The following is a 27,714-nucleotide window of genomic DNA, read 5'->3' as shown; positions in this document are numbered from 1 at the left end:
GATACTAATCTGGTTCTTTACCACTGTGCCACAGTGGGAACTCTCTGGAATGTATTAAACTTTTAATAGTACTTTCCACAAGTATTTACTCAACAGTGTTCTTAAGTAAAGAACACTTCATTTTATCAGTGAGCAAGTTGGGGCTCACCGAGGATTAAATGACATGCATCCCTGCTGCTGGGTTAGAGCAGAGATTCCTGTCTTGCCTCTCCATCCGATGCTCTTCTTGTTAATCAATGGGCCTAAACTATGAGATCACCTCTAGCTCACTGTCACAAGCTGGTTAATCTTTAGCAGTCAACCTCTGTAATTCTAAGCCTCCACTCTTTTGAATTGGAATCACATTTTTTTAAAAATTTAGATTTTATGATCTTGGCCAAGCCACATTTAATTATTCTTCAGTATTTGCTAAAACTGAATTTCCTGCCCACAAAATGTATCAGCCTTAATATGTGGAATCAGATTTTTTTCTTTTTTTGCTTTTTAGGGCCACACCAATGGCATGTGGAAGTTCCCAGGCTGGTGGTCGAATTGGAGCCACAGCCGCCAGCCTACACCACAGCAACATCAGATCGAAGACGCATTTGCAACCTACACCACAGCTCACAGCAATGCTGGATCCTTAACCCACTGAGGGAGGCCCGGGATCAAACCCACAACTTCTTGGTTTCTAGTCGGATTTGTTTCCACTGCACCATGACGGGAACTCCTGAAATCAGATTTTTAAAGATGTTTGCATTTGGCTTTATCCTTCAGACTCAAAAGTGGTGCTGTAAGTAGATTTAAGATAGGGATACAGAATAACTGTAGCCCTCCGGATCCTCGGGGCAGAGCTTCCGTGCCTGCCCACTTGCATCTCTCACAAGTATTCTATTTCTTGCCTATCGCTTTGTCTCTTGCTGAATTCCTTCTGTGTGGAGACATGAAGAACCTGAAGCTCAGTGAGTCCAGACACAGGCATCTAGCAAAATGACTCCTTTAGGGAATGTGTGTCCGAAACACATTTGTTGGTTAGGACAACATTTCCCTCCTCAAGAATGCATGTTTTTTCGGCCTGCACGCCGAAATGGTGGAATAGAAGGACTGGAGCTCAACTTCTCTCCTAAAAACAACAAAATTCACAACTAAAGACTGAGCACTCTTCACCCAAATGGACCAGAAACCTTAAAATAGATACCCTACTCCAGAAGAAAAAGAGTAGGCCACATCAAGAGGTTGGAGGGGAAATTTCGTGATATAAACAACCCCATATCTCCTGGGTGGGAAGCTCCACAGTCGGGGAACTAACTGGTTCACAGAGACTCACAGGAGTAAGAGTTCTGAGCCACACATTAAACTCTCACGTGTGGGGATCTGGCACGGGGAGAAAGAGCCCCAGAGCATCTGGCATTGAAGGCCGGGGGGCTTGTGCACAGGAGCTCCATGGGACTGGGGGAAACAGAGACCCCATTCTTAAAAGGCACACACAGACTTTCACATGCACTGAGTCCCAGGGCAAAGCAAAGTCTCCAAGGGAATCTGGGTCAAACATATCAATAATTACCTTAAGTGTGAATGGTCTAAATGCCCCAGCCAAAAGACACAGACTGGCTGAATGGATACAAAAACAAGACCCATATAAATGCTGTCTTCAAGAGACCCACTTCACTTCTAGGGACACATACAAACTGAAAGTGAGAGGATGGAAGAAAATATTTCATGCAAACGGGGATCAAAAGAAAGCTGGAGTAGCAATACTCATATCAGACAAAATAGATTTTAAAATTAAGAATATTTTAAGGGACAAAGAAGGGCATTACATAATGATCAAAGGATCAATCCAAGAAGATGATATAACAATTTTAAATATCTATGCACCCAACACAGGTTCACCACAATATATAAGGCAACTGCTAACAACCTTAAAAGGAGAAATCAACAATAACATAATCATAGTGGGGGACTTTAACACCCCACTTATAGCAAAGGACAGATCAACCAGACAGAAAATCAATAAGGAAACACAGGCCCTGAAGGAAGCATTAGACCAGATGGATTTAGTAGATATTTATAGGACATTTCATCCAAAAGCAACAGAATACACATTCTTCTCAAGCACACATGGAACATTCTCTAAGATTGATCATATCCTGGGCTACAAATCCAACCTCAGTAACTTTAAGAAAATTGAAATCATATCAAGCATCTTTTCCGACCACAACGCTATATAACTGGACATCAACAACAAGAAAAAAACTGCAAAAAACACAAACACGTGGAGACTCAACAACATGCTACTAAACAACCAATGGATCACTGAAGAAATCAAAGAGGAATTTTAAAAATACCTGGAAGCAAATGACAACGAAGATAAAACACTCCAAAACCTATGGATGCAGCAAAAGCCGTTCTAAGAGGAAAGTTTATAGCAATACAAGCCCACCTCAGGAAACAAGAAAAAGCCCAAATAAACAAGCTAACTTTACATCTAAAGCAGCTCGAGAGAGAAAAACAGACAAGACCTAAAGTTAATAGAAGGAAAGAAATCATAAAGATCAGGTCAGAAATCAATGAACTAGAAACAAAGAAAACCATAGAAAAGATCAATGAAATGAAAAGCTGGTTCTTTGAAAAGATCAACAAAATTGATAAACCCCTAGCCAGACTTATCACGCAAAAAAGAGAGAGGATTCAAATCAATAAAATTAGAAATGAAGAAGGAGAAATAACAACAGACATAACAGAAATACAAAGGATCATAAGAGACTACTACATGGAACTATCTATCTGACAATAAAATGGAAAACCTAGAAGAAATGGACAAATTCTTAGAAAAGTGCAGTCTTCCAAGACTAAACCAAGATGAAATAGAAAAGATGAACGGACCCATCACAAGAACTGAAATCGAAACTGTGATTAAAAAACTTCCAATAAACAAAAGTCCAGGACCAGATAGCTTCACAGGGGAATTCTATCAGACATTTAGAGAAGAGCTAACACCTATCCTTCTGAAACTATTTCAAAAAATTGCAGAGGAAGGGATATTCCCAAACTCATTCTATGAGGCCACCATCACCCTGGTACCAAAACCAGACAAAGATACCACAAAAAAAAATTTTTTTTCAGGCCAATTTCACTGATGAACATAGATGCAAAAATCCTCAACAAAATACTAGCAAACTGCATCCAACAATACATTAAAAGGATTGTACATCATGATCAAGTGGGACTTATCCCAGGGATGCAAGGGTTCTTCAATATCTGCAAATCAATCAGTGTGATACACCACATTAACCAACTGAAGAATAAAAACCATATGATCCTTTCAATAAACGCGGATAAAGCCTTTGACAAAATCCAACACCCATTTCTGATAAAAACCTTTCAGAAAGTGGGCATAATGGGAACCTACCTCAACATAATAAAGGCCATATGTGACAAACCCACAGCGAACATCATTCTCAATGGTAAAAAGCTGAAAGAATTCCCACTGAGATCAGGAACAAGACAAGGATGTCCACTCTCACCACTACTCTTCAACATAGTTCTGGAAGTCCTAGCCACAGCAATCAGAGAAGTAAAAGAAATACAAGGAATCCAAATTGGAAAAGAAGAAGTAAAACTATCCCTATTTGCAGATGACATGATACTATACCTAGAGAATCCTAAAGACTCTACCAGAAAAGTGTTAGAGCTCATCCACGAATTTGGCAAAGTCACAGGATACAATCAATACTCAGAAATCGATGGCATTTCTGTACACTAACAATGAAAGAGCAGAAAGAGAAATTAGGGAAGCAATCCTGTATACCATTGCATCCAAAAGAATAAAATACCTAGGGATAAACCTACCTAAAGAAACAAAAGACCTGTACTCTGAAAACTATAAGACACTGATGAAAGAAATCAAAGACGACACAAATAGATGGAAAGATATACCATGCTCGTGGATTGGAAGAGTTAATATTATCAAAATGACTATACTACCCAAGGCAATCTACAAATTCAATGCAATCCCTATCAAATTACCAAGGACATTTTTCACAGAACACAAACAAAATATTTTAAAGTTTGTTTGGAAGCGCAAAAGACCCAGAATAGCCAAAGACATCTTGAAAAAGAATAGTGGAGCTGGAGGAATCAGGCTCCCAGACTTCAGACTATACTGCAAAGCAACAGTCATCAAAACCGCATGGTACTGGCACAAAGACAGACATATAGATCAGTGGAGCAGGATAGAAAGCCCAGAATTAAACCCACGCACCTACAGCCAACTCATCTATGACAAAGGAGGCAAGAATATACAATGGAGAAAGGACGACTTGTTCAATAAGTGGTGCTGGGAAAACTGGACAGCCACATGGAAAAGAATGAAATGAGAACACTCCCTAACACCATACACAAAAATAAACTCGAAATGGATTAAAGACCTAGATATAAGACCAGACACTATCAAACTATCAAAACATAGGCCAAACACTCTCTGACATCAACGACAGCAACATCTTCTCAGATCCACCTCTCAGAGTATTGACAACAAAAACAAAAATAAACAAATGGGACCTAATCAAACTTCAAAGTTTCTGCACAGCAAAGGAAACCCTAAACAACACAAAAAGACAACCCACAGAATGGGAGAAAATCTTTGCAAGTGAATCGACTGACAAAGGATTAATCTCCAAAATTCATAAACACCTTCTGAAGCTCAATACAAAAAAACCAAACAAGCCTATCAAAAAAATGGGCAGAAGATCTCAACATACAGTTCTTCAAAGAAGACATACAGATGGCCGAGAAACACATGAACGGATGTTCATTATTAGAGAGATGCAAATCAAAACGACTCTGAGGTACCACCTTACACCAGCCAGAATGGCCATCATCCAAAAGTGTACAAACAATAAGTGCTGGAGAGGGTGTGGAGGTAAAGGAACCCTAGTACACTGTTGGTGGGATTGCAAATTGGTGCAACCACTGTGGAAAGCAGTATGGCGATTCCTCAGAAAACTAAACATAGAACTCCCATTTGATCCAGCAATCCCACTCCTGGGCATCTACCCAGAGAACACCATGATTTGCAAAGAGACATGTACTCCAATGTTCATTGCAGCACTATTTACAATAGCCAAGACATGGAAACAACCTAAATGTCCACCGACAGAGGAATGGATCAAGAAGTAGTGGTACACATACACAATGGAATATTACTCAGCCATTAAAAAGAATGAAGTACCAGCATTTTTTGCAACATGGATGGACCTAGAAACTATCATGCTAAGTGAAGTCAGCCGAACAATGAGACACCAACATCAAATGCTTTCACTGACATGTGGAATCTGAAAAAAGGACAACCTGAACTTCTTTGCAGAACAGATGCTGAATCACAGACATGGAAAAACTTATGGTCTCCGGAGGAGACAGTTTGGGGGGTGGGGGGATGTGCCTGGGCTGTGGGATGGAAATCCCATGAAATCAGATTGTTATGATCATTATACAACTACAGATGTGATAAATTCATTTGAGTAATAAAAAATTTTAAAAAAAAGTTAGGGATGAAAATCAGCCACCTGTAGTTCTATCTGATCGCATAGTCTTTAATGCTCATATGTATAAAATACTGTGGTTTTATTTTATTTCATTTTTATTTGCTTTTTATGGCCGCACCCGAGGCATATGGAAATTCCCAGGCTAGGTATTGAATCTGAACTGCAGCTGCCAGCCTTCACCACAGCCACAGCAATGCCAGGTCGGAGCCAAGACTGTGACCTACACTGCAGCTCATGGCAATGCCAGATCCTCAATCCACTAAGCAAGGCCAGGGATTGAACCTGTGTCCTCATGGATACTAGTTGGGTTCGTTTCTGCTGAGCCACGATGGGAACTCCCTGTATATATATTTTAAACTGGTAATACATGTACTTAGCACAAAATTCAAACAGCACAAAATGATATTAAGGAAAATATCCTTACATTCACCTTCACCCTGAAGTGAGCCAGGCAATTGTGATCACAAGGGATATTTTATGAAATGCTTTACTCTCACTGCAAATAAAAACACTTCCCTTCTCCATCTGGACTGACTAGATGTTCTTCCTCATAGCAGAATGCATGCCTCTAAAGTAGTGAGTAGACTCCAGGCATGGAGAACAGACCTGTGGTTTTCAAGAGGCATGGGGGTGAGGGGAAAGTAGGATGGACTGGGACTCTGGGGTTAATAAATGCAAACTATTACATTTAAAATGGATAGATAATGAAGTCCTACGGTACAGCACAGGGACTTATATCCAATTTCCTGGGATAGACTATAATGGAAAATAATATTTTTTTTCAAAGAATATAGGAGTTCCCATCGTGTCTCAAGGTTAACAAACCTGACTAGTATCCATGAGGACATGGGTTCATCCCTGGCCTCGCTCAGTGGATTAAGGATCCAGCGCTGCCGTGAGCTGTGGTGTAGGTCACAGACGTGGCTCAGATCTGACCTTGCTGTGGCTGTGGTGTAGGCCGACAGCTACAGCTCTGACTCAACCCCTAGCTTGGGAACCTCCATATGCTGCGAGTATGGCCCTAAAAAGACAAAAGATATATATATATATGTATGACTGATGAGATTGGGCGCATTCAGGGTGGTATGGCTATAGACTATACTAATGACTGAATTGCTTTGCTATCTAGCAGAAAATGGCACAACATTGTTAACCAACTATACTTATTTTTTTATTTTTTATTTTTATTTTTTGTCTTTTTGCTATTTCTTGAGCCGCTCCCGCGGCACATGGAGGTTCCCAGGCTAGGTGTCCAATCGGATCTGTAGCCACCGGCCTACGCCAGAGCCACAGCAAATTGGGATCCGAGCCGCGTCTGCAGCCTACACCATAGCTCACGGCAACGCCGGATCTTTTTAACCCACTGAGCAAGAGCAGGGATCAAACCCGCAACCTCATGGTTCCTAGTCGGATTCGTTAACCACTGCACCAGGACGGGAACTCCCAACTATACTTATTAAAAAATAAAATCTAAAGTAATAAGTGGCCTCTGTTATTATCAGCATATAAGATCCATTATGATCCTTATTTCTAGTGTTCCTTTTTTTTTCATTTTTAAAAGTTTTATTGAAGTATAGTTGGTTTACAATGTTGTGATAATTTCTGCTATACCACAAAGTGATTCGGTTATACATGTAGATACATCCATTCTCTTTCAGATTATTTTCCCACACAGATTATCACAGAATATTAGGTAGAGTTCTCTGTGCTATATAGCAGGTTCCTGTTGGCCAATCCTTCCATATACTTCAGTGTGCCTATGCCAGTCCACAACCCCTAGTCCATCCCCCCCCTGCCACCCCAACTGTCCACTTTGGTAACCATGAGTTCTTCAGTCTAGTCAACGTTAGATGCTTTCTCAAAAAATTGTTTAGTGAAAACTTCTGCCAAAAAAAAAAAAAAAAAGTGTCCATTTTACAGAACTTTGACCCCCTTGGCATAAGAAAATTGCTTCTGGCAAGCTGAGTGTCTAAAGCAGAGGCTCTTTTAAAATTTGCTTTTCTTTCATTTTTAACCTTTTTTTGAATAGGTAATACATTCATTTGCATAAAATGTGAAAAGCACAAAAGGTTATGCAGTAAAAAGTCTAAAAAGTCTCTCTCTGTTTCAGGCCACCAAGTTCCCCTCCCCAAAGTCACTATTTTGTACATCTTCTGAAATATACTTCCAAAAACATTTAAGCCATGTGTAAGAAAAGTCATACACACAAAATATTTCAATTATGTATTTATTATATATCTGTTTGCTTATTTAAATCGAGAATTCTTGACCACACATGCTCATCAAAATCATGTTGGCAATTTTTAGGCAATCCATTGTGTCTGCACCCTAGGAGAACTTATTCATTATTTGTAACTGTACTTTTTTTTTTTTTTTTTTTGTCTTTTTAGGGCCACATCCATGGCATATGGAAGTTTGAATCAGAGCTACAGCTACTGGCCTACACTACAGCCCCAGCAGCAGCAGATTTAAGCCACATCTGTGACCTACACCATAACACACAGCAATGCCAGATCCTTAGCCCACTGATTGAGGCCAGGGATTGAGCCTGCATCCTCATGGATGCTAGTCAGATTTGTTAACCACTGAGCCACAAGGGGAACTCCTGTAATTGTATTTTGAAAAAAAAATTGCCCTTGGTTGTTCTGGTGGGCTCCCCTAGGCTCCCCTAGTTGTGAACCACCAGCCCAAGACAACCATTCATACCTGGGAAAGCCATCAGGAAGCCAGGGGGCCCACGTCCAGGCAACTTGGGCAGGCACTCTGTAAGCAATCAGTTCCACCATCCAGGATTAAGGGCATCTGCAACCACTCAGCTGATAAGTCTAAAGGTAAATTGTCCCTTAAAAGGGACTGTCTCCATATTAATATAATCAGTGCTGCAATTACCTGTGTGTAAATCACTTAGTTCTCTGGCCTGATTTTTCTAAACATATCCTACTTTCTTTCTTCTGATTTTTATACTTGTTCATCATAGAAAATACAGTAAGATATAAAGAAAAAAGACTAGGTACCCATAATTATATAGCCCAGAGATGACTACTGTTAACATTTGTTTTATTTTACTTTTTAGATTGTGCAAGTCACGTGTGAACACTTCTGGAGTATTTAAGCAAATCCATCTAGACGTTATCTGTATTTATCTCAGTACATAATACTAATGGGTAAAGGATAAGGAAGGACCTAATGTACACGTGCATGTGCGCGCGCACACACACACACACACACACACACACACACACACATTATACCCAACAAAAACTACAGTGATTACTTAATACCATATCTATTCTGCATTGACAATTTCCCGAATTTTCTCACGTTTCTTTCTAGAGTTCATTACCAACATTCTGAAAGATACTCCACCAGTCTTTGGCCCCTCCTTCTCCCCCGTGTAATTGTCTAGGATACTTGGATACCATAAAGTACACATAGCCTTTCCCTCTCTTATCTTGCTAGCTTATGCTGGTGTATCTTATTTTGTAGCTTTGTTTAAATGGTTACATAATATTCCTAGGTAGAAATGTCAAAATATATCGATCATTTCATAATGATGGGCTTTTAGGTTGTCTCCTTCTTTTATTATTATTATCATAAATAATGCTATGGTAGATAGACATCTCTGTTTCTCAAGAATAAGACTAGATATGGATTTACTGCGACAAAGAAGTCACCCTTCCACCTTTCTTCTTCTCTCCTAAGTGGCAAGAATGGATGGCCTCAGATGAGCTATTCATCCCCTACCCTCTGCAATGTGCAGAGATCCTCTGTCCTATAGCTAAAATTTTAATAGTATACAAATTAATTTCTTTCTTTACCCAGGGGTATTTTGCACCGCAGTTATCTTGGCAGGTTTGTCATTTTAAAGAACATTTCATTAAAACAATTATAGATTTACATGCAGTTTGTAAGAAACACTACAGAGATCCCTGTAAACTTTGCCAGGTTTCCCTCAAGACTAAATTTAGCAAATTCCTGTACACTATCACAACCAGGATGTTGACATCGATGCAACTCACCAGGCTTACTCAGACTTCCCCACTTTTACCTACACTTAAACATGGATAAACTAAGTTTGATGCAATCTCATCGCATGTGTGGGTTGATGTATTCACCAGCACAGTCAAGAGTGGTTCCAATGACACAAAGATTCATCATATTGCCTTATTAAAATATATCACACCCCCTCCCTTCACATTTTAAAAAGGCTCTTGAGTATTTCAAATTACTTCCTGGAAAGGCATTACCAGAAATGAGTATCATTCTAAAAATGTCCTACATTACAAAGGGGACAATATTTTCATTCTCCTACCTTTATTTAACATAACAAACTTTAACAGTCTTATTTTAATACACTTATTATCAAACTGGGTTTCAAAGAGTATTGCAAATCCTCTCCTAGAGGATACAGGGCATAAGTTTCTTCCGTTACTCTGGTTGTCCAGTACTTCAAAACATTATTTTCAGCAAAAAATCACTGAAGCTGCCAAATGCAATAAGCATACAGACTTCTACCTTTTACAAAGCTAGTACTAACTTTATAGAAACTCTACTCCTGGGGTTGAGGCAAAAATATTTTGCCAAATGGGGTTTTTTTTTTCTAGCCAAGGGCAGACTGGAAGACTTTGCTAAAATTATTTCCAAAAGGAATCTAAATCAAAGGAAACTTACTTTCTCTAAGTACATTTTAATGAAAAATAATTTTATTTTCTTTGAGGGGAGGCAATCTCTGCAGGGAGGGGCCCTCAGAGTCTCTCTCTGGGAAATGAGCATATTCTTTCTGCTTTTTACCGGTCAGAGTAACTCAAGTCATCATGGTGCTGGCCTCTTTTGTGGGGTCAGAGTTCTTGCTGTAAATCAGTGGGGATCCACCTTTAATTATTAGCTAACATTTCTCCAAAAGGGAGCACACTGCTGAACTTGAAACTGAGGAGATTATAAACAGCGATATAGGGATGAACTTGGAATAGAAGGGATGAAAATAAGTGTTAGGGGAAAAGTGGAATTAGAAGGGACTCACCTCAGAAACATAGGCTGAGGAGTGACTTGGGCCGGAAACGCAATTTGGGATAAAACATTCCGCAGTTAGCCTGAGAAAAAGAACACATACAATGCATAGAAGAAGCGATGTAATTTTAGCCATGTAGTCATGCACATTTTAGATCTAGAACTCATATATGGAATCTAAGCAAAGAAGATCTGATTCTTAAAAACTCTATATACATATATTGTATATATATATAAAATATACATATATATATATAATATACATATACACACACACACACACACACACATATATATACATATACACTCTTTTCTCTCAGGATCACAAGCAAAAGGCCCCAGTCCACCTTATATCAAAAGCCACATGAAGAATTATGATTTGGAAGCAAAGTTCAGGCCTGAGTTTCTGTAACTTTTTTTTCTTTTGTTTTTTTTTTTTGTCTTTTTAGGGCTGTACCCACAGCACATGGAGGCTCCAAGGCTAGAGGTTGTATCAGAGCTGTAGCTGCCAGCCTATACCACAGCCATAGCCACATCAGATCCCAGCCACATCTGTGACCTACAGCACAACTCACGGCAACGCTGAATCCTTAGGAGGCCAGGGAGCCAAACTGTATCCTCACAGTTACTGGTCAGATTTCTTTCTGCTGAGCAGAAACTCATGGGAACTCTGAGTTTCTGTAATTTTGAACAAACTGTTTATTTTTTAAAGCCACAACTGTGTTTCACAGTTTGTTTTAAAGACATGTAATTGCCTCCTAATCTGCAGTGTTCTGAGTTCAGGGACGAGCATAATTGGAGGCCTAAGACTTCTGATAGTGTTAGACACAGGGTTCCTCTTCTTAGCTGTTAAATACATGGTACAAAACAAAATGAAGTATAAATTAGGCATGTAACGATGAAATACTACTTGTCTCTGTGGTGAGAAATTAGTCATCATGTAAACACTGATAACTAAGTTAACTAAAAGTTGTGAGATGACCTCTCTTGGGAGAAAGGACTATGAGTTAAATCCTCATCTCTCGTGATGGAGCTTAGATAACATCTAAACTGAACAATCAAGAAAGAGCAATTATGCACAATTTTGAATTAAATAACTACAGGGAGAAACAGCTAACTGACTTTTAAGAAGTTGCCTCTTTAAGTGGGGAGGGCTCTTGTTTAAATTATACGCCTTCTATTTGACTTATAAGAAAAAAATCACCCTACTGTATAGCACAGGGAACTATATCCTATCTTGTGATAGAGCATGATAGAAGATATATGAGAAAGAATATATATATATATATATGACTGGTTCACTGCTGTAGAGCAGAAATTGACACATTGTAAATCGACTATACTTAAATAAAATTTCTTTTAAAAAAAGATTAAAGTAGCCATGGTCTCTAATTTTAAAAAAATAATTTACCTGTACTTCCTTTACTAAAAGTTAAAAAAATCTATATATCTTTATCTACATATATGGATCCAAGAGAATAAGGGTAAGTAGAGTGCCTTTAATGATTATTTTAAGTCCTTGAGTGTTACAGCTAAAGTCATGTTTTGGGAAAAGATAGAAGTGAAGTATGTGAATTCTTGGAGGAAATAAAGGAATCATTACTTTCATCGAAACTTAGTTGGCTTGAATTTTTGCATCTTGATTTCTCTGTAATTCCTGGGCCTTCTGGTGTTCTAGATCAGAGGCTGGTGAACTTTTTCTGCAAAATGTCTGATAGTAAATATTTTAGGTTGGCCAGGTTACATGGTTTCTGTTGCGGCCACTCCCTGTAGTGTGAAAGCTGCCCTAGACGATACATAAGTGAGTGAGTGTGGCTATGTTCCAGGATAACTTTATTTATGGATAGTGAAATGGAATTTCATATAATTTTTATGTGAATATATAATATTCACATATAATTTAATGTTCTTCTTGATTTTCTTCAGTTACTAAAAAGTGAGGAGTTTCCGTTGTGTCTCAGTGGTTAACTAATATGACTAGTATCCATGGGGAATGCAGGTTTAATCCCTGGCCTTGCTCAGTGGGTTAAGGATCTGGCATGGCCGTGAGCTGTGTTGTGGGTTGCAAATTCTGCTCTGATCCTGCGTTGCTGTGGCTGTGGTGTAAGCCGGCAGCTGTAGCTCTGATCGGATTCCCTAGCCTGGGAACCCCCATATGCCATGGGTGCAGCCCTGAAAAGACAAAAAAAAAAAAAAAGGTGAAAAATCAGTCTTAGTTCCTGGACCTCATGAAAGCAGGTGGTAGGCAGGATTTGGCCAGCAGGCTGTAATTCGCAGGACCCTGCTCTAGATTGAACACATTTGAGTGGTTCCCTGCTAGTGAGCAAAGAGCTGTAGCCATCTGAGCTGCACAGAGGGATTGGCACAGAAGAGGTCAGCATTGGCCCTCAGCCTTCACAGCTATGGGAATGATCTTTAATGAGGCTTTAAGGTCCTCATGGACTTTAAAGAGTGAAACTCTGTTTCTTGTCTACTTCTTCCTTATTCTCACTTATTTCTACTGTCTAATTATAGAAACATCCCTGTGAATGAAGCTGTATTTCAGTGAGTCCTTCACTGTTATAAATTTCATTACCAGACACAGGAATAGTAAGAAGGCCATGGACATAGACACCTGCGTTCCCTTTGCTCCAGGAGAGCTGGATTGGGCCACCTTGGCTCCAGCAGCTACTGGGGGGTTGGGCACAGAGGCTTCAGAGATGTCAGGCCCTGTCTCCACCCACAGGGTACCCGCTCAGGTAAGTCCTGGGAGTGGGATCCTGCCTGCCCTAAACACAGAACCACAAGTCCCCTTTCTTGTCACCATAGGTGCCATTGACGTGGAGGACACAGATCCTCCCTACATGGCTTTGTTCCCTTCAGTCTAACTGTGTTGGGTGTTAGAATATAGAGATGACCGAGACCTCCCTGTCCTTAAACCTAGAGACTTGAGGGATGCATGTCGATAAGTATTTGAAGCACTTTGGACAAAGAGCGCCAACATATGTGGAACCCACAATGGACAGGGGAGTAGTGGAGAAAGAGGGTCGAAGAGGTGGTCAGAGGCCAAATCACCCAAGTCCCTGCCTATGTCCTGCCCAGAAACTGGTCCTGAAGTGGTGGAAGGTTATTGAAGTGTGGGCTGTAATCAGAGCTGAGGGTGGACAGTTCAGTGGGCCTTAGTTCAGGGCAGATAAGGAGACTGGAACTAGATCAGTGCAGTGGAGGCTGAAAAGAGGGGACAGTGGAGAGATTTAGGAGGTAGAATCTGAAGGAGCTTATCTGCAAAAAGCCAAAGACAATTCTGCGGGATCACCCCTCCCCCCCAGTTTGGGGGGGCTTGAGTGTCTAGGAATCACAGCAGCTCTGATTGTCGAGATGATGATAATAAAAGAGAAAAGGTCTTTGGGGATCCTTGGGGTGGGGAGAAGAGTGGTGGTGGAGCCTTTGGTTAGACATGACCAGTGAAGTCACCCAAGTGCAGATGTCTTGTAAGTAAAGTTCAGGAGTGAAGTCTGGGCTGGAGGCAGAGATGGGAAAGTCAAGTGAAGACCAGTTGCTGATCAGCTTGTGCCTGGAGCTGAGACCAGCCAGGGAGAAGGTACAGAGTAGGGAGATTGGAGAAGCAAGAACTCCTCAAAGACCATCAACAATGGCACTAGGGAACCACAAGAGATGGGTGTGCCCACTTCAAGGATGGAGTTTGCAGAAAGGATGTGAGGAAATCAAGATGTATGTGTCCATAGATATGTATTGATGAGGATGAGGATGTTGATTTCGAAGTTGTTTATAATATTAAAAAGTTGACATTGCTTCAATATCCAACAGCAGGGACTAATCATGGCATGACCCTATGGTAAACTACCATGCAACTGTTAAAACATGAACATGTTACATAACATTATATATATATAATATATAATTATATATAATTTTTATATAATTTATATAAATTAATTATATACACTTATATATGGAAATAAATTATATATATAGGCAGCAAATACACCAAAGTGAATAATAGAAAATTCTATTTTAGTATTTATTTTTTATCTTTTTGGTATCATTTATGTTTTCCTATTTGCTTTTTCTCTTTTTCCAGTTATATACTGTGAACTTTTATTGCACTGATAAGCAAACTTGTCTAAGTAGGCAGGACAGCACTGCAAAGGTGCCCCTTGGGTCTAGTAACAGGGACGCCATTAACCTGGCAGTGCCAACGCTGCTTGAGGATTGAGTGGGAACAAAGGAGGTAGAAGCTGCAAGTGTAGAAAGAGAGTGGGCTCTACAGGGAAAGTGAGACTAAGGGGCCACATGCAGAGAGGATGAGGTGTCAGGAGAGCATCAGGTGGGAGAGCCTTGACCAAGTTCATGCGTTGAAGAAAAGAAAGTCTCTGGGGGAGAGGTTGAGGGTTACAGGTATGAGAGGGGATAATTGATGGGGCAGCGTCTCAAAGGGAAGGAAGGAGGAGGGGTCTAGAACTTATTTTAGGAAAGACTTGGGGGCAGGATATGGGGAAAAGGATGGAAAGAAGCAAAGAAATTCATGGATATGTGAGTATGGGGCACAAAGATGGAGCAGGGTGCCCACTGAGGCATTTTGGGGTGAGTGACTTCATGTCTGGGATTTGCTTTTAAATACTCTGATGCAGATGGGGTCAGGTGTGGGGGTTGGGATAGATGAGACCAAATTAGAAAATTGCTGATAACTGCCGAGCTGGGTAATGGTGGTCCACCATGTAATTCTGAATACTTTTGTGAACTTTCAAAACTTTCCAAAATTAAATTAAAAGGAAACAAAAAAACAAAAACGCTCCTATTTGAGGATACCAGCTGAGTCTGATTTGCCTCCTGCCTGTGGCAATTAACCCAACTGCTAACATTTACCTGTTCCTGCAGCCCAAACAGTAGATGCTTTGGCTTCCTGGCTACCTTATTCTTATCCTAGCCCCTCTGGGCAAGAAGGGTCCCAAGGTAAGTCACTACTATAAACAGATGGCTGTTTCTGCAGCAAGGGTTCAGGGCCAGACTAGTCACCGTAGAAAAGAACGAAACCTTGAATGCAGATCTCCCAGGTCATCTTGGGCCAAAAGCATCAAAACATGCAATAAACATGCACCACTCTGAGCCCCCACCCCACCCCACTCCCACCCCAGTATCATGCTCTCCAGGTTCTGTGGACTGAGGGGTCTCCGGGCTTGAGCTTGTGGTAGAATAATAATTTGGGGAAGAATAATTGCATTTGAGCATGGTTCCTAGTCCCAGGAGCCGCACATTATACCTACAAATTCATCTCATGTGATCATAGCATGCAGAATAAAACTTTTGACCTTTTATCTTGAGATGGTGCTTTTAAAGATTTTGGCACATAAGGGATGCTCAGTGAGTGCTAATTCATCACCACCATCCCCCCACTGCCTAGAACAGAACTTTCAGGCATCATAAAGTTTTAGGGCTGATACCTCAGAGCTCATTCCCTCCAAGTCACTCATTTTGTAGATGAAGAAACTGGGGGAAGACCGACTGACTTGGCCCAGGTCACACAACTTTTAGTGGCAGGGAATATGACACACTTTTCTCCTTGAACCATCCCAGAGTAAATAAGTCTGTTTGGAACCCTTTGAAAGCCTGAGCCCAAGTGAAGGGTGATGTGGTAAAAGAAACATCATCCAGGATCCCCAGGCAACTTAAAGCAGCTCAACTCCATGTCTTAGCCTTCTTTAAAACCATCAAGAGGATGTCATAAATCTCATAGTAAATCATAAATCACAGAAAAAATGATAAAACCTCTTGCCGTCATCCACTATGTCCACAGTACTTCCAGCTGCCCCAGAACAGCCCTCCCCGTAATTCAAGGTTTCCCCAAGTACTGCCCCTCGCCTGCCCCTCCAGAAGAAAGAACCTCCCTGCTTGGGGTGGGGAGGCACAGGGCACATCCCTTGCCATTTGCAGGCTTGGTTTTTGGCAGGCTGGCAGAGGATGCAAGGCTGTGGACCCTTCCATGATAAAATCCTGTCACACCCTTAGAGGGGTAGCTGGAGGTGAGAGGGCAGGGATGATGAGTGGGGCATTACGTGCCTGAAGTGGGACCTTTTCCACAAATATTCAAGGAAAAACATTGACTTGCAAGCTTCGAGACAAGAATGAAAATATACTGAGAAAGCAAAACTGTGGGACATAGAGAAGGTAGTCAAATGGAGATGCCTTATTCATGGACTGGTCCCTCCACAAATGACGAGTGGTCCAGTGCATCCCCCACCCGTGGCTGGGGACTGGGCTACACCTCTGTATACCATTCTAGACCCTCTTCCACTGGCTTTAGAGTTGGCACTGCTAGATGAAGCCTTTTCCTGGCACACACGGCTGTGTCTTATTGGGCCTCCTGGCAACGCTTCCTTTCCAAGTCAGATTCAGATTTGGGGCTGGTCATGCTGGCATCCTGGCTTCCCCCCTTTTTGAGCTGGAGCATTTAGTGGCCAGGGATGGATGAATATCCGAGACATCACCTGTGACTAATTGGGGTGGCTCCTGCCTTCAAGGGATCCTGTAGAGGGCCAACCGTGCCATGCTGGGTTCACAGAGGTCTGTGGAGGGAACACAGGTTGATGCCCTACCACTCTGGGCAGACCTCCTGGAGGATCTGGATGGAGTTGGTGTCATTCAGCCTCTATTTCTCTGTTTCTGTCTATGTGAAAGAAATACAAAGGACTGAATCACATCTACCTTCCTAGAATATATGAGCTTCCAAATTTACACAGAAATAAAAATAAGGCCAACAAGTAAATACACACATTCTGCAGACAACTGCGTAAAGAGCCTTTATCTGGTCTTGCAATTAAGGATTAAAATGTTCTACCCTCACACAAAACCTGCCATGTCTCATCCAGACTAATTACAAAATTCATCAACGTCATCGCTGAGCTCACAGGTCATCAGTTCCTCGTCCACATGGCAGGTGGGGGCGAGCGAGGAATGTCTCCTGACCAGGCAATTCAGCCCCTTACTGAGCTGCTATGGTTAAACAGCAGCCATGGAGGACAAGGGTCCCCCAGGGGCACACTGAGTGGAGAGGAGATGGGGCCAAGAAGTGCCAAGATGTGAGAAGGGAGCATCTCCCATAAGCGCCCACTGTGTTCACATCCTCATTCATTTGGCAAGTCCTTAATGAATGTCTGCTCTGTACCAGGCACAGTTCTAGACACCAGGGGTACAGCCGAGAAAAAAAAAATTCTAGTGGGAAGAGAGAGAACTCAAACAGATAATGTCCTAGCACCGAGTAATGAGGATGGGGGAGGGAAAGCAATGGGGACATTGTCCAGGAAGTTCTTTCCAACTAGGTGGCAATCAAAAGGAGTGAAGAGAGGCTGAGAGACAAGAGAAAACCTGGGTGGGGGGAGACTGAGGGAGCAGGAGTGCTGGGCCCCGAGGTGAGAGCACATTCGCATTTGGAGCATTTGAGCAACAGCAAGGAGGACACAGAGCATCTGCCATGCAGGGCATTTGGGAGCAAGAGATGGGAGATGGGGCTGGTCTGAGGGCCCTTTAGGACTCAGCCTTCACTACGTGAGATGGGAGCCACTGGAAGGTATTAAGTAGATCTGTCTTGGTTTTACAGGGGCAGTGTGGCTGTTCAGGGTAGAATGGAGTAAGGGGGGAAGTTGGGTGTAGCTGGTGACTCACCAGCTCCTGATTTTTCTGTTGTGGCTGTGCCCACAGCAGGCAGACGTTCCCTGTCTGGGGATCAAACCTATGCCAGAGCAGCGACCCAACCACAGCAGTGACAACACCAGATCCTTAACCCACTGAGCCACCAGGGAACTCCGAGATGATGGTGACTTGGACCAGGGTGGTCAGGGTGGGGGTGTGAAAGTGCCGAATCCTAGCCACTAGACAACCAGGGACTTGGTGTGGAGGGGGTATGAAAAGTGGAAGGTTATGGATAAGTTTTAAGAGAGAACCCACAGCATCTGCTGACAGGTTGCCTGTGAGATGTGAGAAAAGAGAAGGTGCCAAAGACAACTCTAAGACCCTTAGCCTGAGCTACTGGAAGAATGGAGCTCCCACTGAGCCTCCAGAAAGGACACAGCTAAATGAGGCTGATCCAAGGGCTGGGGCACCAGCGGCTCACGGAAGCAATGCTGAAAAACCGCAGTGTATTTTTGACGAATATGCCTACTTGTTCTAGTGAGGAAGAGGCTGCAAAGTGGTGGCCCATAGGCTGATTCTGGTGGGCAGACGGGCTGGGTTTGGTTCTCATCGTATTTATTAAGCAACCAATTTAGTTGCTGGTGTTTAAAACTCATGACATTTTATGTAAAAATCTGTATTTCCTGTTCCTTCACCAAAGTGGAAGATCTGGCAACCCCGCTAACAGGTGATTGGCTCTGAATGACAGCTGGTCCCTCTGGCAGAGCATCTCTGTTCAGAGGGCAGCCACATCTCTACTTCCTAGTGTCTTACAGCTGCTGACAACCTAACTGTCCCTGGTCTCCTCATTTGAAAATAGAAATAACAGTGGTACCTACCTCCTGGGATTGTTAGGAAAAGTAACAAAGATAACTCATGTAGAACAAGGAGAAGAGTGTCTATTAAGTGTTCGAAAATGTTTGCTATTATTACTGTTACTATTACTATTGTTATTAGTATTACTGTTTTTATTATTAGCTGTCTGGTCTTATAGGGCTTTGAGTTTGTTACACTCCCAATGAGAATTTCAGAAAGCTGGAAGAGGGCTCTAACAGGGGCTGAGAGGTGAGTGAAGCTTCCCTTAATAAACTATGGCACCAAACCAGAAAGCAGCACAGCCCCCAGACACTTAGAAAACTGTGTCTGCCCAAGCTCTATCAGCCCCTCAGATCAGGGTTCATTTCTCTTCTTCCGCAGAGCTCACGGCACAGTGGCCCCAATCACCTGGTGACTCATCTAATAGCCCAGTGAGTTCGCCCAGCTTGCAGCATCACAAATTACATTTGCAGCCTCCTTATCAGGCAAGCTAGGAAATTAAACCTAAACGGCTATGGTGTTGCTAAGTAATATGGCTGCGTACACAGACACCCGAGGCTCAAACCATCATAGCCCCATTAAAACATCATTTCCCACTGTGGCTAATAAGGTTTGAAATCTTCAAAGGAAACCTGCTGTTCTTTTTTAAGGTCAGAAAATGGGATAACTTGGTTATAAGCAAAAGATAGAATTTCCCTCCCTAGATGCTAGGGGTGTGTGTGGGTGTGTGTGTGTATGTGTGTGTGTTGGAAATCTACAGTCTCATGGCTGATGGGGGCAGAGGGTGGGGGGGAGATCAGAGGCAGCCACCTTGCCCTTCTGGACCCCTCTGCCCTGGACCATGAGGACCTGGTCAAATCCACCGCTGTGTCTGGCACTTGGCCCTCTGGAGGTGTTTGCACAGTGGCTGTCTGCTTCCCTCTGCGGGAGCTGTGGTGATGGGAGCATTCCTGGAACTTCTCCCTCAGGGCAGTTTTTGTTTCAGGGAGCTTTTGTCTTTCTACAATAGGCTCTTGAGCCCAGAGGGGGGAGCCCGGCCTGTGGGATGCTTGTGTAGCTGGGCTGGACCAGCGGTTTCCTCTGCTCATTTCTTTCCAGTCAAACCATCTGTGTCCATTTCAGGATTTGGCTTCTCACAGTCCCACCAAGGTTAGAGCTTGAGGGCACAGCTCAAGTGAGGCAGTAGCTTCTTAGCCACCTCAGTTCACGCAGGTAGAGACTTAGTATGACCATACCCAATGTAGCTTTTCTGCACCCCCACAATTACGCTGGACAGGGAAGTTGTGCAACCAATTTGGGCCATGTGGTCAGGAGGCAGGAGCATCCAGAGCCCATGGCCCTTCCCAGGGCCACTCTCTGAAAGGACCCCCTCCATCTTCCCTGACTTGGACACCTGGGATCAGGTGGGAGGGTGAAGTCTCTCGTCTTTCAATCATATTGTGAATCACATCTCCACAAGGCTGGGGGTGTTTTTCAAGACTCATTCAGATGGGTTGGGACTCATATGATTGCTGGTTACTGAGAAGCTGGTGGGGCTTGAAGGTGTCTGGAGGGTGACGACCACAGCACAGGGATGTGGTCAGATCTGAGCTCCATCCTCCAGCAGCTCTTGATAATTTGGCCCAGCAAGTCTCCACCTTCACCCAACAGGAGTGGAAGAGAATTCCTTCTGGTGCTTGTGTGATAAGACTTGTCTGTGCCAGAGGGGACAAAAATTGTCAGATTAGGGATGTCTCCCAGTCAAACTCTCCCAAAGGATGCATTCTTCCCAGCCAATGGCTGGCTGCAGGCACGGAGCCACCTCCCTGGAGAAGAGCTGTGCTCCTCTTGAACCAGACTGCCCTGGGGTTACCAGGGCTGGCCATCGGTCTGATGGTGTTTCCAACATCCTCCATCTCACCCTCACGTAGGGGCATCAGGAAACACTTTCCAGAGCAGAGGTCAGATTTTGGTTCAGCCTTCTGTTTCAACAGATAGTTGAGCTAAGATATTGTCATTCAGTCACTAACCACCAACACATCTCATTTTGTAATGCTTTGTTAGCCGAGTCCAGCCATGAGCCGTGATTTGCTTCATGGGATGTGCTGTGGCGCTTGAGTCTCATTGGTTCTCATAGAACGATTTTTGCCAACTGTTTTCACTACTAACTGGCTACTTATTAAGTTAAATCAAGAGCTGTGTGATTTCTATCTCCCTCTCCTACTCTTTCCGTGGAAGAAACTGCTGGCTATTGCTTGAATGAATACGTGTGTTTGGATGTTTCCTTCTGTCCCTTCCTTCAAAGGGGAAGACTGGTAAGAATCCTAGAGACCGTGATGCCCCTTAAACAGTGATATCCTTTTACAAAATCCAGATAATAAACTATTGCATATTCATGGTGGTAAATGCTGAAAATATAGAAAAGCACTATAAAGATGATAAAGATCACCCATAACCCACTGTTAACCTGTGGAGAACCACTGCTAACCTTTGAAAACATCTATCTTGGGATATATATATATATTCACATTAGTTAGGGCAGTGGATTTGAGAGAAACAGAAGCTGGAGCAGTGAAATTGCAAGCAGGTTTATTGACCAACAGAGTGACCGGGAGCACTGAGCAGAGAGAACTCAGGCTCCCCAGTGTTGGGAGAGAATCAGGTTGTATAGGCAGGGGGTCATGTGCTGAGTTCTACAGGTCTGGGGTGGTGGTCGAGATCATGACATAAAATTTACCTTTCTCCTTGGGGCTGTCTTTGTCCTTGGAAAGTCAACCACTTTGTGCGCTTGGTTGTTTCGCCTGTGGAGGTCCAATAAGGTAGAGACTGCAGGTCTGGGTCTGGGTGGGTCAATGAGTCATGCAGACTTATTCTTTTTTAGGTCTTCCTTTTAGTTTCCACCTAAGAACATTTATATATAGGTATATATGTATAATTCTTCATGGCTCTACCCACAGCATTTGGAAGTTCCCGGGCCAGGGGTCAAATCTAAGCTGAAGCTGCAACCCACGCCACAGCCATGGCAATGCCAGATTCCCAACCCACTGTACCGGGCTGGGGATTGAACCTACACCACCAGAGGTAGCGCTGGATCCTTAACCCACTGTACCACAGTGGCAACTCCTATATGTGTCATTTTTAAAAAGGGGATTATACTATTTTATAGCTTACTTTTCCCATTTAACACTGTTATAAACATTGTCCCATGTCATCAAATTATATCATCATTTTGATTATCTATCAGTCATGATATAAACATGTTCTGATTTGTTTAACCAATTCCCTATGTCGTGAACTTTAGGTTGATTCCAACATATATCTACGTTTGCCATTATAATCACTGCTGTAATGAACATCCTTGAAGTTTCCTTTTTCTACCAAAGCTTACCACATTTTAAAAGACTTTGATTTTGCTAAATTGTTCTCTTGAAAGTACGTATTTCTGACCAGCTGTGTATAGAGGCTTTTTATTGCAATTTAAACTATACTTGTCAATTTTATAAGTGGAGAATGAGCAGCTCCTCGTTAATTTTAATATCTTGGATTCCACGAGGTTAAACATTCTCCTTGCGCTTAATTGGCTGGCACAGAGAGCTTGCGCTCCCCTGCTTCCAGACGATGGGATTTAAGTATCATTAGTTATCACTTAGCAAGATGAAATTGGGGCATGCTGCCAGGGAGCTGAGGGCAGTTAAAGTAGTTGCTATTAGCCTTCAGAGCCTAAAACCAATCTTCCTAAGTGTCTTTTTTCAATCATCATTGAGTGGGCCTTCTAATCTGAGGGCAGAACTGGATGGAGCCTGAGGTGGGACACAAGAGGCGGGCGGCAGCTTCAGGCTGCAGGCAGGGCACCTGGCTACCTAAGAGATTGACTTTCTATATCTCAGTCTTTCCTTCTTTTCTTCCCCTCGTTCATGCAGAAAATCACATGTCAAAATTCTTTCATTGTGTCTTGTGGCATCTGGTCCTTTAATAAGGAGGTAATTAGAGTGTTTGGGGTCAGGGCTGATATTCTGAGTCTGAAGTTGGTGGATAATCTGTCAAGTAGGTAGTTTAGGACCAGTGGTGTATGGATGCCAGGCTTCTAGCGTTTCTAGGTTGGCAGGTCCCCAGGCCCAGATGAGGAGAGAGGTTGGAGCAGGGGAGCCAGGTGTGAGAGATGGTCATTGTGGGCGTGAGATAAGCCCTGCATCAGATTGGTCATCTGTAACATGCAACGTGCGGTGCATGGGGAGGACCAGCAGTCCTGGGGTGGTGTGGCTGGGCTTGGAGGGACAGCGGATACTCTGTGATCCTTTCATGATACAAAACTGACTTTAGCGCAACTCTTTCCAGGGATGGATCTGGTTGACAAAATCATGAGATGTTTTGCCCCAAGTTCTGAAAACAGAGTTTAGGAGGAGAAAAGCAATGGCTGTGGCAAGGACCTGGGAGGTGGGGAGGTCTGAGGGGAGGCTGGCTCCACTCCAGCCGAGGCAGGTGGTGTGAGTTGCTCCCTTGAAGGCCAGGATAGAATGACCCCTTCCATCATCCCCCAGCTGGCAGGTGCTCCCAGAAGGGCTGCTGAGGTGTGAGAGAAATGGCATCATTATCTGGAATGTGGAAGGAGGATGGAGGTTTCATGTATAATTTCCTGTCCTCAGAATCCAATAGAGACATAAATAAGTCCTGAGAGGCAACCGGTAGGAGAACTGAACGTGAATGCCTCTCGTTTCTGAGGTGCTGGAAACTGAGAGGAATTCAAATTACATCTTTCCTGTTGGGTTATGACTCTCAGGTAACTTGGCCAAAGCAAACTGTAGTCAGCTGACATCAAGGGCCCTGCAAGGTGATATAACACCATGAGGATGAAGACTTTTCACAGTGGAAAAAGCAGGTTTGCCCTAGGTGAGCTCTGAACTCTCTTGAGGTGATAATCCTGGACTCTCCACAGTTCCTTGAGAGGCAGAGGCTACGGATACCAGAGCATCACGACAGGGATGTATGTCAGCCCTCCTCACCAGGAAGGGACCTGGGGTCTTTTGATGAGTGCCCAGAGGAGAGAATTTGGAAGGGGCTGGGTGGCACACATAGGTGGCTGCTATGGAGAGGAGAACTGCCTCTTGGAAGAATCCAGAGGCATTTGGTTGCACTTAAGAGGTGTGCTGGCATTTATTATTAATCACACTGAAACTGCTTTGTGTTTTTCATAGGGCTTTTGTGTCGATCTGACTTTATCTTCCTAATATAAAATATTTTCCACAGCTTTATTGCACTTCAATTTTTCAATCAGTATTTGAAGAACTGCTCAGCCTCACGGGAGAGGTAGTTTTATACCAAGCTCAGTGTGTTTTGCAAGTCCTGGCAGTGCGTGCCTAAGCAGTCTGGGATGGACCCCTAGTCCTCATGGGGGCGCTGTGGGGCAACAGTGGGCTGAGTCAGACCACAGGAGATGCCGCTGGAGGCTTAGCTTCCTCTCCACCTTGTCTTCTGTCCAGGATCTGTGTGCAACTAGAGTGGAGACCCTTTCACCGGAGAGCTGTTGTCTTTGCTTGCATGATTTTTTTAGGCAGGTTATTTAAGCTCTTCAGGCCTTAGGTCTCATTTATAAAATGAGGTAATAATAGTATCTGTGTCAAGGAATTCTGTGAAGATTGAGTTAATACCTTCAAAAAAAGCACATAGAGCAGGGAATTTGTACTCAATGCACATTAATTATTATGACGATAATGAAGATGACCGTGAACATTGGATTTCACAGATGGAAGAAGCCTAGGATCCTTAGTTTCCCTGTCTCCTCAGGAAGGTTCCAACAACCTCTCACTTTATACCTTCCTGGCCTTGCCAGGGACATGGTGAAGCGCATAAAGGGAAAGGTTGTTGTTCTATTTACTTCTGGAAGGGGCTGATGGAAGAATAACCAGGCCTTTGAATTTATGAAGTAAAGGTCAAAATAGGAAACCTGACCTTGAGAATTTCATTAATCTCTTCAGCTGCAGTGGAGGCAGCAGAGAAGTGACTCCTCAAGGGACCACCAAAATTGAAAAAGCAGATGCTGTCCTTGAACTCCTGGCTCTGGTACTTATTATCTGAGTGACTCTGGGCCATCTGCATAACTACTCTGAGACTCTGTTTCTTCATTTGTAAAACCAGGAATACACTACAGCGTTGTTTGAATCACTAAATCAGATCTGTAGAGTTCTTTTTTTTTTGCTTTTCAGGACCGCACCCGTAGCATATGGAGGTTCCCAGGCTAGGGGTCTAACTGAAGTTATAGCTGCCAGCCACAACCACAGCCACAGCCATGCCGGATCTGAGCCATGTTTTCGACCTACACCACAGCTCTCAAGGCAATGCTGGATCCTTAACCCACTGAGCAAGGCCAGGGATCAAACCCATATGGTTCCTAGTCAGATTTGTTTCCACTGCGCCACATAGGAACTCCCAGATCTGTAGAGTTCTTGAGTTCTTGAAACCTGGCGAGGTTTCAATAAAAGCCAAGTGTCATGCTTGTGGTGTCTATTATAGACATGTATTATTATGAGCTACCTGAGAGCTTACAATTTACAACTTGGGAACTGGTTACTTTTGCAGCAGGGCTTGTCCTGTGATGGTTCTCTCTTTCACCTGGAAAGATGTTAACACTCAGGGGAGTTCCCCCACTTGGGCTGGACCTGACCCTCTGAGCGTGGTGGTTGTCCATGTGAAGACAGGAGGAAGGTCCTTCCCACCAGGTTGCACAAGGGCTGGGTCCAAGTCAGCCTGCCTCTGCATGGATCAGAAATGGGGACTGGCTCACAGCTCCTATTGGATGAGAAGGACTTTTGAGGAGTTTTGAAGTGTCCAGGCTCAAATCTTCTTCATCACTGGCTCTTTCTGTTGTGCAAATACAGAGGAGTAGAATGGCAGGATTCATGGGGTAGCTGTGTGCTTAACTTTTTAAGAAATCGCCAACAGTTTTCCAACCAGATTGTCCCATTCAACGTCCCCACCTGTTCCAGTTGTATTGTTTCTCCAGCCACGTGTTCTAGTCCTTCTCATATATCAAAGTCAGTTCTTTTCAAACTTTAAAAATATATATATTTTTTAAGACATAGAACCTTTAAAAAGGCTATACCTACACTGCTTAATAAATAAAGCAGATAAGCAGATAGAAGCTTTGGTTGAAGGGTTGGCAGGTGTGAGAAGCCTGAAGGCCTGAGGCACCTCTGCATGATCGAGGGTCTCAGGAGAGCCCAGAGTCATGACCCCGCTGTAGGTACAAACTTGAATCAGCTTTCCTCAGATTGAACTTTCAGCTGAGTCCTGAGTGGGCCAGAGCAGCAGCTGTGCTGGCCAGGCCTGGGCCACCCACATCTCTGTCCATAGGGCCATCCAAACTGCCACCCCGGCTGAGGTCCCCAGAGGCTGACCAGGCACAGCAGCTGGGCTGCAGGTCTGATGTTTCCTGCTGGCTGGAACTGGTCTTTCCACCACCATGAATCTTGCTCCATCTCCAAGATGAATAGCAGAAGTTGTGCGGCTCCAGATACCACATACAAAGAAACAAATAGGGAACATCATCGGCGAAAGAGATTTTAATAAAGATTAAACTGACTCCGTGCATCAATTCTGTCCCTCTCCTTATTGTGATCGTGACAGTGATGCGGGGCATGCAGAAAAAGGCAGTGCCTGAGGAGGTTCACAATCCTGGCATTGACACCCAGTGTAGCCTGAGTGGTGGCTGACAAGAGACAGAGGGGCCTCTGCAGGGGTGTTACAGGGGCACGTGGGCGGGGGGGGGGGGGGTTGCCCCCCTGCCACCAGCCTCCCAGCCCCCACTGGCTCAGAGCCTGGACCCTGAGGTTTCTCAGGGCACCCGTGAGGGCAGAGGCCTGTGGCTCCAGCTTCACTCAGTAACCCCACAGTGAGGCGAGGAGCTGTATTTCACCAACCTCTCTGCATGCTTCCTCCTCCTCCTTCTACTTTTTATTATGGAAAAATTTAAACATGTATACAAGTAGATAGAATCCTATCCCAACCCTATGTACCCACAGCCCAGCTTCAGTAGTTACCAGTATGGCAATCTTGTTTCATCTCTTCTCCCACTCACGGCTGTCCGTATTATTTTGAATCAAGTCCCAGACAGCCTATTATTTCATCCACAGACGGGTTGGTACATATGGCAAAGGGTGAATTTTTTTTTTTAAATATATTACCATAGTATCATTACTATGCCTAAAAAATGAGCAATGGTTTTACGGTGCTTCTAAAGCAGAGTCAAGAGTGAGGACCAGAGCCCAAAGCCCTCTCCAGTTGGGGGATCACTTCCTCTGGTGGCAGGAGCTGTGCCTGACGTGCTGGAGGAGTCTTGGCTGTCTTAGAGAAAGCTGGCAGGAGCTCTACTTCTACAAATCTCACAAGGAAAAACAGTGCAAAGTCAGGCTGATAGCTTAGGTTGCACAAGGGTCCCCTGAGGCTATTAGGTCCAGGGATCTTGTAATCTTGTAGTAGAAACCTTCCAGTTATTTTTCAAACAAATTCTCTATTTTAACCTAAAAGGTAGCTGCTGTTGGGTTCCTTAGAGAATAGTCCCGGGGGAGAGGGGAGGCTCCCGATAGGATGTCACTCTGCAGGCTCCCTCATATGACCCCAGGTTTGAAATGTCCAGTCAGAAAGCTGGGGTTTGATTTGTGGCCCTGCTATTTAAAGGGCTGTGTGGTTTCCTTGTCTGCTTTTTAAAGATGACAACATGGCTCTGGTC

The 27,714-nt window shown here is 43.5% G+C and overlaps 1 long non-coding RNA gene across 4 annotated transcripts in view; it reads right to left on the bottom strand.

Annotated features, from left to right (window-relative positions):
• Positions 1 to 27,714, bottom strand: part of LOC106509117 — a 72,271-nt gene that overhangs the window by 35,055 nt on the left and 9,502 nt on the right. For 3 of the 4 annotated variants that reach the window (XR_002346956.1, XR_002346953.1, XR_001306386.2), the window contains exon 2: positions 10,546 to 10,615. This is a non-coding gene — a long non-coding RNA (uncharacterized LOC106509117). Of the gene's footprint in view, positions 1 to 10,545; positions 10,616 to 21,729; positions 21,894 to 27,714 lie in introns of all 4 variants that reach the window. The other variant, XR_002346957.1, reaches the window with a different exon arrangement.

This window comes from Sus scrofa, chromosome 1 (assembly GCF_000003025.6).
Source record: "Sus scrofa isolate TJ Tabasco breed Duroc chromosome 1, Sscrofa11.1, whole genome shotgun sequence".
NCBI lineage: Eukaryota > Metazoa > Chordata > Mammalia > Artiodactyla > Suidae > Sus > Sus scrofa.
The sequence above is the reverse complement of the archived record's forward strand: the minus strand, read 5'-3'. Positions and strand labels throughout refer to the sequence as shown.